This window comes from Pimephales promelas, chromosome 19 (assembly GCF_988280905.1).
Source record: "Pimephales promelas chromosome 19, fPimPro1.hap1.1, whole genome shotgun sequence".
NCBI classification, from domain to species: Eukaryota; Metazoa; Chordata; class Actinopteri; order Cypriniformes; family Leuciscidae; genus Pimephales; species Pimephales promelas.
The window spans coordinates 6,623,999-6,637,651 of record NC_142787.1 but is presented as its reverse complement, the minus strand read 5'-3'; the positions used below and the strand labels follow the sequence as shown (position 1 = coordinate 6,637,651).

The 13,653-nt window shown below is 37.1% G+C and overlaps 1 protein-coding gene across 1 annotated transcript in view; it reads right to left on the bottom strand.

The window, feature by feature from the left end:
• The window catches only part of gabra3 (gamma-aminobutyric acid type A receptor subunit alpha3), a 480,166-nt gene extending 467,079 nt beyond the window's left edge, over positions 1 to 13,087 (bottom strand). The window contains exon 1 of the mRNA XM_089123407.1: positions 12,876 to 13,087. The gene's annotated coding sequence lies outside the window, so the exon portion shown is untranslated. The remainder of the gene's footprint in view (positions 1 to 12,875) is intronic.
• Between the last annotated feature and the right edge of the window lie 566 nt (positions 13,088 to 13,653).

Genomic DNA, 13,653 nt, shown 5'->3' with positions numbered 1-13,653 from the left:
TGGGTGTAAATAAATAACACACTTTCGATGAGCCGCAGACATATGGAGATGCACTTTTTCGCATATTCCAGAGGGAGGGTTGATGTAGATTTATGGGTTAGTTACGTATAAAACCCGGAAAGTATCTGGTTGTAGTCCCATTCGAGTCGTTTTTGTAGGCATTAAACTTCCTGATTTTTATAAGATGACATCTCTGCTTACATTGAACTTTCAGCGCAGCAACTTTGCAGATACTATTCATGCACCAACAGCAACATTACACACTATTTAATATGAAAAATGTGAAAACGCAATCAGTCACCCCTTTAATGCGTTAGCTACAACATGAATTAATGTTTGTGAATGTTATTTAATACAAACACTTAACCTAATTCTTCATGTTTGTTCAATTCATTCATTGTGCATTAAATAATGTTAAATAATAAAACTTTGAATTTTAAAAATGTATTACCCAATTTGGTAACACTTTATTTGAAGGGGTGTGCATAAGAATGACATGACACTGTCATAAACATGACATAACACTTGTCATGAACATGTCTTTATGAACGTTTATGACTGTTGTAATCAGTGATGCCGGTAACGCGTTACTAAGTAACGCGTTATTCTAATTTGACCCCTTTTTTCAGTAACGAGTAATATAACGCGTTACTATTTCGAAACCAGTAATCAGATTAAAGTTACTTATCCAGGTCACTGTGCGTTACTATTTTTGTAATTTTCCTTAGTAAATACATATATTTATTTCTTCTTGCATCTCGGGGAGTGTGCGCGACAAGTCACGTTTTCAGCATGAGGTTCACGTCACGTGTACCACGCACGCAGCGACACAAATGTAAACAACGTTGGAGGGAGAGAGATGCGCTTTTTCTAGCTGGAAATACAGTCACTATTTTGAGTTTGTCTCAGCTAAAGACGGCAACATTAAGGTCGGTTGTAAACTGCTGGCGGTGACAAAGTGTTATCTACCTACAGAAACACTTCGTCAAATTTGAAAAAAACAAAAAACATTTGGATTCGCAGCACCGCACAGCCAAACTTACAGAGCAAGTCACGCCAGGTGATGCGAAGCAGAGAGCAGGTTCCACAAAAGCAAAAGCTGGACTTCGTTGCAAAACCAGTAAGTGGGGGGAGTTGAAGAAGTTGGTCGGGCAGTTTGTTGTGGAGGAAATGCTGCGATTAAACACGGTCGCCTTCGTTTCAACCCGAGAGGTTTGAGAAGCTTCTGTTAATGATGTACACTGGTTTTACTCGCCTCTCTCCTTAACTCATAACATGGGATTAAACATAAGATAAAAAATAAAGATAAAAAAATAAAAAATGCAGATTATAAATAGTACGTTTTGTCACAGTGTTAACTGTTAAATATTTCAGGTCAAGAAATTTTATAGTCTATATTTTAAATTTTTATAAAGACAAGTATTTATGTTAAGTGAAGACAAGAAAGGCTGTCTTTATTTTATTTTTTATAAAAACAAGTATTTATGTTAAGTGAGGTGAAGAAAGACTTAAGTTAAGTCAAGAAAGACTTTTTTGTTTTGTTTTGTTTTTTGTAAAACATGTTTTTTTCAGGAAATAGTTTTTAAGCTAAACTTTCAATGACAGGAGATAGATTGTTGATGTTACTGTTAAAAATACACTTCCAATAAAGTGAATGTTGGCAAAACCGGTTATAATTTTTATGTTGACGTGGTGTGTTTTTTTTATGTTGAGGTCGTTATGTTGAGGGTGTGTTGTCGGCAACTGCTGAATGTAACTAATAAAAGTAACTTGTAAGTAACTTAGTTACTTTTAAAATCAAGTAACTTGTAAAGTAACTTAGTTACTTTAAAAATCAAGTAACTTGTAAAATAACTTAGTTACTTTTTCAAAGTAACTGTGGCAACACTGGTTGTAATTAAGTGTCATTCGGTAAATTATGTCACTTTTAATGCAAAGTTGACATCGTTTAAAATGTCTTTGTTATGTCAACTTGACATTAACAAAGACAAAAATGTCTTTGTTATGACAACTTGACATTAACCAAGACAAAAATGTCTTGATTATGACAACTTGACATTAAAAAAGACAGAAATGCTTTTGTTATGACAACTTGACATTAACCAAGAAATCATAACTAGTCCAACGTGTTCCACTTTACTTGAGGTTAGGGGAAATATTAATGACACTGTTGTTAAAGCATTTGCAACGCATTCTCATCCTTTAGCGTCATATAGAACGCTATATGACAAAACAGCATTATACTACGCACATGGCACCCATTATCGTTAATATAACACGCGCTGTGATGTTTAGGTTTAGGTGTGGGGTAGGGTAGGGTAGTCTCATATTACGCGAAAGGATTTATGACGCCTTGGGTTCGCGTGAATATTAACGATAAAGGGTGCCATGTGCGTAGTATAGCGCTGTTTTGTCATATAGCGTTCTATGTGACGCTAAAGGATGAGAACGGGCTGGCATTTGACAGTATAATAACTCTTAATGACATCTTTATAAACTAGTACAATGTGTTCCACTTTACTTGTACAAGTACAATATTCATGTCACAGTTATAAAGGTGTCATGACAACCAAAGTTAAAACCAACCATAACATATGACAGGGTAATGTAATGTTAACACAATGCTAAATAACTTCTTTAAGTTTGATAATTAGACCTGTTATGACATATTTCTTGGTTAATGTCAAGTTGTCATAACAACGACATTTTAAACAATGTCAACTTTGCATTAAAAGTGTCATAATTTACCGAATGACACTTAATGACAACAGTCATAAACATTCATAAAGACTCCTTCATGTTCATGACAGGTTTAATGTCATGTTTATGACAGTGTCATGTCAGTCTTATGCACACCCCTTCAAATAAAGTGTTACCGTAAAGGTAAATAATTATTTGTTTGGGTTGTGCCGTTTCATTTTTCCCCATCAAGAAAATGAACACAAAATAAAAAAACATGAATAACCCGGTCTAAAATTATACAATGAAGGTTTCTCTTTGTGACCAGTTAAAGGTAAGTGCTGCAATAATCATGCCTTAATTTGTTGATGGTATGTCATATTTGTATGTCTCAAAATATCAGAGAAGTCAGAAGTCATGGTTTAAGGGGTTATTTTTTTTTTAAAAATCTTCTGGAGGTGCATACCCCCGGGGCACGCGGCCTGGTAACAACTTCCGGCACATCACCGCTACTGGAAAAATGTCTAGGGGAAACACTGCAGTCCTGCAGAGTCTGAGCTTCTCCATGTCAGTCCTCCCAAGCCTGCCACGTAACATCATTCCTACCGAGCCTATGCGTCATGTTCTCCCGTTACCATCCTGGAGTCCAGGGGAGGAGTCCAGGATGCCCGCCTCCCCAGTCCTGCCAAGCCTGCAACATCATGTCAGTCCTGCCGCTTGGTTTTTGCATTCAAAAACATCAAAATGAATAAGTAATAGGCTATTTTCTACCCTAGTTTAGAGCCTAGCTCAACAACGCTCAGTTTTTATGGGTGTCTCGCACTTAAGACTTGGAAGTAAACACTCACTGCTGTCAGTGGATAACAGTTTTGCACATTATAAAGAGTTTCAACTCACTCGTCGGTGCCGTGGGGGAAATTGTTTTGAAAACATCTGTAATGATTCGCCCATACATATTCGACCCAGAGTCCGTGAGTTGCACCATTCCTGTCGGATCCAACATAGGCACACAGCACCGTTCTTTAATCTTAATCAGTCAGCAAATCCAGTCTCGACCTGGGTCTTGTTTACAAATAATCCTCAGTGAAATGAAGCAAACAGACGGACAATATTTTTACCCTCATCAGCTGGAACGTCATTAAAAATAAAGAACCATGCAGTCCTATTGGAATCCAGATGAAGCTTATGCAGTGACTGTCTTCTTCCACAACCAAGCACTGCACAATATTCTGTATTTCTCGGTAGTAGGGATGTGACGGTGAGGATATTTTCTCACCGGTTAATCGGCGTGTGACAACACCGGTAATACCGGTGTCACCGGCGGGGGCTTTAAAATCGTTAATTTAAAGGCAAACGCAAAATGCGCACATTTTCACAGGTATACATAATTGTGCAGTAGTGCGGGAAAGAACTGTTTTGATATTGTGCCCTGAATATGTGCTAGTTTGAAAACAAATCTAACTTTCACTTTTAAATTAGCGTCAATTCATCCTTCGCATGGAGTTTGATTGACAGACATGTGATCTGACCAATCAAAATCCACCATTTTTGTCCGACAAAGCAGTCAGGAGAGTTAGTAGATTAATGTCGGTGGAACTTGGCTTTATCAGGCAATCTGTCACGACACATTAAAGAGCCACAAAACGGTAGGCCTATTTATCGTTTGATTTCCTTTGACTGACAAAATTTAAAAGTTGAGACTGTTACAAATTAAATATTACCTGGTCAGTCCTGTCTGTCAATGCGTTGTCAGTGTCCTCTATTTTTCACTGCTTGAGAACATGTGTTGAATCCGAAATCGCCCCCTAAACCCTCATTTACTAGGCCTATTCCCTACATTAGTCCACTAATACTGTACACTTGAAGGAGTGAATGAAAAGGAGCAAGTAAAAATGAGTGAGCGAATTCGGACAGCCGTTGCTGACAGAGACGCAATCTGACACGCGTCCCATTTTCACACAAATCTCTACGTTCGTTTAAGACTAGGGCTGGGTATCGATTCACATTTCAATTTCGATTCGATTTCGATTCACAAGCTCTCAGTTCAATTCGATTTCTCGATTCAAATCGATTTTGAATCGAACACATTTTAAAAAACGATTAATCAAAAAATCGATTTTTTTGCCCAGCCCTATTTAAGACTGCTCTTATGGAGATTTTGGCAAAATCTGTGTGTTATAGTTTGTTCAAGCCCGAAAGAGAACTCGATACCGACGCGCGTCTTTTCTGTGGGTCGTGTGTGTGTGTTAATAGGCAGGATTTAACAACTACTGCGTAATTGCATTTAATATTTTAAGGCTTTAAACTTATTTTTTTCACATGCCAACCGCGGTGCCATGGTAGGCATGTCATGAAACCGGTGTTGCGACTGTACACTGGTAACAACGGTAACACCGCCTACCGTAGCAAGCCTATTCGGTAGCTCGATCCGGTTTGTCATCACAAGGTAGGCTTAGGTTATTTAACTATGTGTGTAATGGACAAATCAGTGGGCGGGGCTAAACCAGCCGTGTTGAAGTAGGTGTTGATCTTTTTCTGCGGGGGTGGAGTTTTATCCTCTTTGACGTCATAGTTCCCCACTTAGTTGTTTGCTGAGCCTGGTGTCAATAAAAGCTTGTATTGGACTAACAAGGACGTTTTCAGTTCTGAAACTTACAGGATATTCTTACAATATGATGACCTCTTAGATGTCAAAAGCTCAAGGAAAATTTGATTTCTCAGTTCATAACCCCTTTAAGAAGGATTTTAATTTAAGGACTGATAAATACAGACTTTTGCATGCACACAAGTAACTTTATTGTGCCCTCGAGAATCTATTTGCATGCATGATTTTTTTTTTTTTTTTTGCATGCTTACAATTTTTTAGACATTACAATTACAACATTACAATTTCTGTTATATAATTTAACCTAATCTATGAAGAAAAATAGACCAAATATGCATGTGAATTAATAGAAATCTAGTCCTATTTGCTCAAGCTCTGGCTTTTGGGCTGATGGCACAATATAGCTGTGTGCATTGTTCTATTTGCCAAGATCAAGGGTCTATAAAAACACTGGTGCTTAAAAAAGTGGTTAAAATTTGGCTTTCATTAGGACAGTGCATTATCATTTTTCATGGCCTTTTGTCTGCTTTAACACATTCTCTATGTCAGCCAAGAAACCACAGAGTGAAATGGACTAATGATGCAATAGGTGGCTCAGTATGCATTTTCTAAGCTAAGTTTAATGGTTTCTCAAGCGCACACAAAAGTCTGCATTTTTTATGTTTGCAAAGATCCTTTTAGTGGCTCTGTAAGAATGCTATGGATATCATGAGTATAAACCCAAAACGCAGGGTTTCCAATACATTCATTAACTTGTGGCGGCCCGCCACAATATCAATGTTGACCGCCACAGATAGATTTTCCTAAAGAACTAATATGAGTAAAACTTTATTTTAACCGCGCGCAGCTTGCTCCCTCCCACCCACTCTCACAATCTGACAACGGAGACGAGCTCTTCGAGCACAATCTGAATCAAAACATGAGCATGCGTTGGAGGACGGATTGTTGCCGGTGCTTACTCCAGAATCAATCCGGAGTTGAATGGTTAGTATAATGAACACTATAACTTTGAGAAGTCAGTCTATGATAAAAGCTGTCACGTTTCCTTTACAGATTAGCACAATTTTTTTTTCTAAATATCGATAAAAACTATTGCGAAATGACGCCATTTCCATTAAACGATGTTATGCGACTAACACATCATTTTTTCCTCTCGCGATTAGTCATTCCAAAAATCATGGCAAAGGATGTTGGTAGGTTTATATATCACAGCCACCACAAAATACATTATTATTATTATTATTATTATTATTAATGTAAAGAGACGCAGGCGTGTTATCCAAGCATTAATGGACCCTTATATTGTGAGCGGCACATGTGAGGTGTTTACTCACTCAGGGTATATACAGTATTCCTTAAGTTAAATTTACTACTTTTTAATACCTTTTTTACTACCTTCAGATTTTTTTTTAAAACCATCACGACACTGAATTAAGTGTTAATCAGCAGCAACCTTTCTATTATTTTGTACACAGATTTTGACATTTATAACATATAAAAATGAAATGCGTGCTTTAAATCTATTCATTTTTGTGTGTAGTGGATTGCAGCGACCAAAGTGCATTAGCTCCCATCCAGTTGACATTGATGTTTTTTTTTTTTTTACACACCAAACAATAGAATGCATTGACATCACTTTCCTGCCAGAACAACCCTCCTCATCCTGACTGAGTGGCAAAAGATCTGCTGCGTGGCTGGATTTAATAGGGGAAACTGCGAAAATGCGACTCAAATGAATAATTTAATCAATTTAAACTAAATGTTGGACTTATCTATATATATAATCTACATGCTAAAATGTGTGACAAATACCTTTAGAAGATGAGACGTGTTGGTCACTGAAGTATAAATTGTATGTACTGGCAGGGACCAAATTACAATTACACCAATTACAAGTTTTTCTTGCATAGTACATATTTGCATGTAAAGTGAAGTAATCCTAGATACATTTCTAAATTGTATATGCATTAAATAGATGCAATAAGATTTTCATTTGCTACACCAAATGAGTGATTTTAGGTCTTAGGTACATGAGCTGAATCATTGAGTCATGTGTGCTATTGACTAACTCTCATGTCTTCCACCTTTCACATCTCTGTCCACTCACTGCTTGTGCTAGTGAGTGACAAGCCCTTTACTGACCACGGTAAAGTCTTCTTGCCATTAAAAAGGCTCACCAAGTTTACCTCCTGTCAGAATTGATTAACCCACAGCTCTATTGCTTTTTTCAGTTTATGTGGCTCAAGAGACAGTGATTTAAACTGAAGATGACATCTCGAACACAATTGCATCGAAGTAAACCAATCTATTTTACTGTATGCTAACAGTTAGTCTACGATTGGTCTTGGTTTTAAAAAGAAAGTCTTGTGTTTATGAAATGTGATGTTTTCATTCTTTTATATATATATATATATAATATATATATATATCAGTGGCGGCTGGTGAAAAATATCTTAGGTGGGGCTGTGTCATATTTGGCATTTTCAATAGTCTGGTAACCATGTGACTCAGGTCTTTTAGCATTGTGGCATGCTCTTCCTCAAGACATCTGTCAAGCATCCACCCTTCTCTCCATCAAAAACCTCTTAAAAACACTTTAAAAAATCTGAATATTATTCAGCTCACAATCTTTAAAGGTTCCATGACATGCTTTTTTTTATACGCTTTGATGTAGACCTCTGCCTTGTTATGGATATTGTAAGAGATTATTGTAAGTAACGTCTGAATATTACTTTCTGTCATCTTGCATGTTGAGGTTTATTTATTTATTTTTTTCTTAACCTATTGTAAAGCGACCTGGGGTGTTGGAAAGGCTATATAATCAACAATTCTTATTATAATTAATTTTAATAACCACCCAACCACATACAATTTAAGGATACCAGTGCTCTATAATTATTTAATGCCAATATTAAAAGGTTGAGGCATTCTTGCACAAAAACAAACATATTGCATAAACTTTCCATTTGAAATTGATCTCAAACAATATAGTACTTGATTGCTTAATTAGCTGATTAAATTGAAAAAAAGTATTACTCACAACAATTTTGAGTGATTTTTCAAGCAAATATTCCACATGTACAGTAAATAAGACTCGTCCTGACTTTAGTAGTGGTGTGCATGGGCGCGGTCACGGCCGCACGCTTGCTTGGGGGCGCTACAAGAATCGCCCATAGCCGGCGATTGGCGATAGACCAATCGCCTATATATATATATATATATATATATATATACAATTACACATCAGCACCTATCCAGTGTTCAACAACTTAGCTTACTCAGTTCTAATTACTCCAGTTGATATACAAGTAACAATAAAATTAAGCTATGGGGAAGTCTGCCAAATAAAATCATTAAAAAAAAAAATAATAATTCATATGACCCCTTAAATGACACTGAAGCAATTCTGACTGAAGGTAGTATTACAGTCAGACACAACGTGGCCAGGTCTAACCTGAGACAACCAGATACATAAATGTAGCTGTCTGGCACACTCTCCTTTGTGTTTTCCTCCTGCATGCTGACCACATGCAAATTTCAATGGGGATTGTCAAATAATCCTACTTTAGAAGCGTCAAAACTGCTGAGTCATCTAGGAATACCAAATACTAAGGATTTGAAGAGCTCAGACACATTTTTCTACGTTAGAAAAAAACGGTGCTTTTTTCAGCCATCCCATTTTGACGTGTAAATCTGGATCTTTCACTTCTTTCCAGCACAGCCGCCCACTCAAAAAGAGGCTCTGAGCTCCAAGCACTTGAGAGGTTGAAGTAACAGTGAAAAGTCTGTTTAGAAACAGTCACAGTTAAGAAGTCATCTTGTTATTTGCCTCGCTCTGCCTATGTGATACTGTAAACCAGGTGTAAAGGGTAGGGCAAGGTTAATGCAAAAACCTGCAACGCCACGATATGAGTCATAGCTCATTTAGATTAAAACAGGTGGTCAACTGTCAGAGAGTTGAAGAGGGTCTAAAATTCTGGAATAACTTGCCGCTCTCCACCCCATGAATAAATAAATATATAAAAATGAATTCAGTTTCAATATGTTAATTTTAGTTGGCTGAAAAGGGACAAGCAGTTTTGATATCTTGAGGACAGATGTACGTTTTAAAAGTTAGGGATAATGGATGGTTGGTCTAAACAACAGCACAAACTAATAATTCCTCCTAGTAACTTTAATCACTTTGGCACCATTCCATTAAAGTGAAATGCTAATGCACAGCATAAATCTCTCCTTGAAGTTAGCGGAACCAAAGCCTTAGAGAGAGAGAGAGAGCAGACATAAACTGTTGCTCACTTCGGTTTTGCAGAAGTGCTGAAAGCGGGTTCATTTTCTTGCTTTAAGCACTGCATTTGGAGCTATAATTCTAACTTTGGCCTGAGCCAAGCTCACAAGCTGGCTGAAAATGGCTCCCTTGAGGGAGGTGTCTTCTCTCTTTTTTAGGAGCTCACAGGCCTTCAGCTTTCAGAACTTGACCTGCCATATTTCTTATCTGCCACAGAGCTCATTATCATGACCTTGCCAAGAGATATGGGCTGTGGTCTTCACGTCTTTAATGTGGTTTTTCAATCGGTTCCAGGCCATTTCACAGCTGTATTTCTATATGCCTCTCTCCCACCAATTTGCATACACACCAACAGCAATCTTCCATGAGTTAATTTTTCTTGTTGAGCTGTATTGAGCAACCTTTAGTGTGTAATATTTATATAAAATAAATGTTATAACTGATAACCGAACCGAAAAACAAGACATTTCGATACTCGACAGTATCAAGGCAATTCTGTCGGCACATTAAAAGAATTGAACTTGATACCCAGCCCTAGTCCCATTAGACTTCATGGGGAGGGCGGGGTTTATGACCTAGACTGGAACCAACCACCTGGGGGCGATCAATACGCTCTTCCTTCACTTTTCAAGCCTTGTGCGGCACGCTTGTTATAACCTAGTTTCTGTATTTCTAAAGTCATAGTTAATTTAAAAACTAATATGTATGTTAGCATTTCCTTGCCCTCACTCGCTGGATCAAAGTAAACAAAAAAAATTACTTGTTAACTTGTTACAAGTAATAATCCGTTTACTTTTTTTTCAACTTGACTTACTTTCAATTGACTATAGAAATGTGAATTGTGTAAATAATATTTCTATAGTCAATTGAACGGAAAAATACTCTTTCAGCCAAAAATTTGATTTTTTTAATTGGCATTAAATTATAAATTATTATTTGGATTAACTTATTTTTCAAACTTTTAGATATTAAACATCAAAATAAATACAAAACAAAATTACACACAACATGAAATAATCACACAATTTGAAAAATTTCAATACCAAAAAATAAGCCTTTTACACTCTGGAATCAAACATTTAACTGTTTATTCTATACAGCTTTGTTGATAAATATATATAAATAATCACTCTACTTTTTCTAACAATATCATGCATTTTCTCTGATCGAATAGCTATAGTGAAGACTAGGTTTAAATACGATCTGAAACGCTTTCAAGACAATTTCACTTTATCAAGTGATTTGAGACACATGCAACTGGACAAATGTAAATGCAAATTCGCCACAGCAGACTAAAAGGTAAAAAATAAATTTATGAAAGAAAGTGCGTTCTACTGGCTCCCAATAGCCAGATTACACAACACTTCTTGCAACAAGCATCTCTATCTCCACAGATATGGCCCACCAGAGATGGGCAGAAAAGCAGAAAATGAAACTCAATGTCCTGCATTACTTCCTGAATCTCAACACACGGGCATCTTTATTAACAGTGGAACACTAAATTATCTCTTCGGTTGAAGAGTCTCTCTCTCCTATTACGGTCTTTGATTTTGAAATCAACTGATGATAAATAAAATGCAGCACTTTTGCTTTAAGTGACATGAACTCTGTTGAGTTTGTGTATAGTGCTGGATTGGATTTGTATTCAGTGTATGTAGACTCGTTTATTTGACCAAGTATAAGGATCAATAATGAAGAAGTGTGTCTAACTAAGAGCAAACATTAAAAGTAGAGCTTCTTTCATGAGAGACAGGACTAAAAATGAACAAGGCCTGTTGAGCTCTAAAAATGTACGCTTTCTTATCAAATTAAAGCCAAAAGACTAGATATGATTAAATTAATTTCTCTTTTGCCAAACATTGCACTTTAAGGCACATCATACAAGGGCTGATAGTATGTCAAACATCATTGGATCACGTGTATAATTCACAATGAAACTCAATTAATTTGCAAACATTAATTAGATTTAAATGCTACAGCAAACAGGAAGAATTTAACAGAATTTTCATTCTGTTCCTCATACAGACCTATGATATGTCATCAGGATACATGAAATAGCAGAAAGCAAATCGTGGAAACGACATCCATTCATCAATTTTCCAAACCGCTTGTCCTAGCAGGCTACGGTTGGGAAGAAGGATGGCCAGTTGGGAGCAACATGATGATGATGATTAGCTAAATAATGACATTTCTTATTTTGGGCTAAATATTCCTTTAACATTAGCCTATAATGGAAACTGCAAAAATGTTGATGATTTTGTAATTGCAGGACCAACAGTACATGATAAAGTGTTTACATTTCCAGAACGCTTCATGTTTGCGCACTAAAGACCCATTTCTCTCTCTCTCTCTCTCTCTCTCTCTCTCTCTCTCTCTCTCTCTCTCTCTCTCTCTCTCTCTCTCTCTCTCTCTCTCGCTCTCTTTAAAGGAATATTTAAACGTCTTCCATTCATTGGTGTATGGAAAGCAAGCTCGCTTGCTTTAGGAACTGGCTGCATACGCGCTTTACTGTTGGGCGCGTGAATAGAGTAACTCCATAAGAACCAGAATAGGCTATTTGTTGACTGAAACGATTTGTCATGATTGAAAACCAGCAGACAGAACAAACTACACAATATGCACGCGCAACCCAAGTGTTGTCTCTAACAAACTGCGATATAATCGATCGAATTTCCAGCACAAAGATGTTAATTCATAGTCATATTAAAATATTTAAGTTCCGAATATGACCACAATATCACATTTCTACCAACACATTGGAATTTTGAATAGAAAAACAAAAGCAGGAAATGCAGTACAAGTTTTCATTCAAGGTTAGCTATACGTTACACGAGTAATAAAAATTTCTTCCACATTTCCTGTTAGAAAAATGTCCACTATAAATGCACAACTCAGTTACACATTCACTTTTACCTCAGTAAAACAAAAGCTTTATGTCGCATCATTAGCCAGCAGCCTACAACAGTGTGAATAAAATGCCGATCGATAGAGTGACTAAAATTCATCTTTAAAAAAACGCATCTTATATTTGACTGATATCCTCTCAAAGTAACATTCGTCAGTCTTGCCCGTGATAAGCGCTTGCTCTTGGTCAGGTTCACGTCAGTGTATCGGTCTGCGGTGGCGAGAGGAGACCTGTTAAACCTTCAAACAAAAGACGTGTTCCTCTCAAAACCACTTACTCGTGAATAAAACACTGCGGGATTTTACAAAGACGTCCCTTTAACGACGTTTTCCGATCTCCAAATCCATATGGCACACGTTTTACGCACCATTCAATCTTAAAACATATGAAATGCACCTCACCAGAGATAAATCTTTTTTTTCCTCCGACGGACTTGAGACACTTTCTGAGCTCTGGCAGTTGATTTCCACCTCTGTCTTTCCACTTATTTTCCAGCAAATTCTTTCAAGTCCAATGGGTGATTTTTTTTTTAAGTATTTGCCTCAGATGCTGGAAAAATGGTAGTGGGGAGCGCTGGTAACGTTGGTAAGCCTGCCCTCCTCAAACGAACCTTCCCGCCCCCTCCTTCTCTCACTCACAGATTGGTGCTGGATGGCGACAAATTTCCCGCTCGGAGGGGGGTATAAATACATCGCCGTGGATCGTTACTAAGCAGTTAGTTAGATGAAGGCTACGGTGACCCATTGGTAGTGTGCCGCTCAACAATTATATAGTTCAGCCAAAACCATGTTACTATTTCACAATGCTCATGTTTTTCCAAACCTGCATTTTCGTTGGAATCCAAACTGATTTTTATTTATTTCACGTAGGTTCATTCAGTTCAATTTCCCCAGAGCTTTGTATAATTAAGACAAATCCTATTAGCCTACACATTTTATCCACCACTTTTGTTTTGTGATGGTTTTAAGGCGGGCATACACTGCAAGTAAATCGCATGCGATGTAAAGCCAAAGTTCAGGATGTATGCTCACACATCATCGAGCTGCGACTTGACTGCTCACACTATAGGCTATAGATATTATCTGCGTTCTGGGTTGCCTCTATGATATCAAAGATGTTGTCAAAACAAGCGTCAGCTATCAATATCAAGATGATTTATGTTTTAATTATTATTAGTAG